The following is a 1,657-nucleotide window of genomic DNA, read 5'->3' on the forward strand; positions in this document are numbered from 1 at the left end:
TTAAAACATGCATGTATAAAAAGTCTGTTGACTTACAAGAAAAAAATTGCTAAGCTAATATTCTAATATTCATCCTCTAAGGAACTAAAAGAAGATCTCACTCAAAATATCTCTTCATTTCTCTTTAAAGGGGTACATGCAAAAACTTTAGCTAAACAAAAGAAAAAGGGAGATATTTACAAGGTCACATGGATGGTCCTGCTTACCCATGTGTGTCACTATGATTTTCCCCATCTGCTATACTGGAATAGTTTGTGCATTTCTGACTGGCTTATTATTGTGAATTTTTAAATGCTCCACCTGTTTGACTGCAATGCATTTATGTCTGTGCAACATTTGAGATTTCCTGTGTTTTTTCTTCTCAGGGTATGGGTTCAGCCCTGGGTACCTGGATTGATATTTAGCTCCCCCTCCTGGGCTAAAATACAAGAAAAAAACATGATTTTTAAACATTTAGTCAACTCTAGATGGTTTGGGGTTATTTTTTGTTTTATGTTTTGTTCTGTTAATTTCTTTTATGTTTTTCTAGAGTTTTTGTCCTTCTGTGCAGCTCCCTGGTGAAGCTTAGGTGACTGTCTGCTGAGTCTCTGTGAGATTCTTCCATCGGCAGCCATTTTTTGATAATTTGTTTCTTTCTGCGGTTGTGGTATCCCGTGGTGGGGGTATTGCATTACCTCGAGCCTGGTGCCCACGAAGACATATTTGAGGGAGTATTAGCCCGTCTGGGTTTCACCTGTTGAGGTCCGGGGAACTGGGAATTGCTGTCCAAACGGCATCTATATCATTCACAGAAGGACTAGATCTAGGCTTACTTTAGGGTTTAGCTTAGGTGTGACAAGAGGAGGGTGGAACTATTACCTTTAGTTTAATTTATTTAGACTTTAGGTTTAGCTTTTCTTTGTTATTTTTTTGTTACACATTTGTTTTTTATGTTTTTTTCTTCCTTAAACAAACCTGCTCATGCCAGTAATCTATTGCACTATTTTTCCCATATTTCTCCATTGTATTGGTTGAGTGATGTATTTGTGTTTAGATATTTCATAATTATTCCATTTGGTTTGTTTTGAGTATTGTTTACTCAAGAGGAGGGATTGTCATGGACTAATTATTCATCTGTTTTCCCTTGACACTGTTTATCCTGTATCTTTCTGATACCTCGTTACGCTCTCATTGTCTGGACAATGGGACTCCATGATGGACTGGTGGGAGTCTTGTGATTGGCTGAACAGTACATTTGGCGATTTATGATTGGTTGTAAACTGACACATGGTTTGGCATGCTGTATATTATTGGCTGTGTTATGCCGACGCTTCCAGTAGCAAGCAGGCAGAACCTTCCTGATTCGGTTCTGTTTCTGATTGTTGCTCACAATTACTGTAAATCATATTTGATTATCACATACACAGACTTTTCTCGTATTATTCCAACGTGTTTCTGCTTTGCTTCCACAACATGAAATTTTCACCAGATGTCAGTAACAACCCAAGTGATCCATACATACAAAGAAATCAAACCACAAATGTCCAGAAATGAAGTTATTTGTAATAATGTGGAATGGCACAGGGAAAAAGTATTGAACACACTGTATTTATATAGCGCCTTTCTATCCATCCGGGACACTCAAAGCGCTTTACACTGCAGACTTTCACCCATGCAC

The sequence above is a fragment of the Austrofundulus limnaeus genome, unplaced genomic scaffold, assembly GCF_001266775.1.
Source record: "Austrofundulus limnaeus strain Quisiro unplaced genomic scaffold, Austrofundulus_limnaeus-1.0 Scaffold544, whole genome shotgun sequence".
Taxonomy (NCBI): domain Eukaryota; kingdom Metazoa; phylum Chordata; class Actinopteri; order Cyprinodontiformes; family Rivulidae; genus Austrofundulus; species Austrofundulus limnaeus.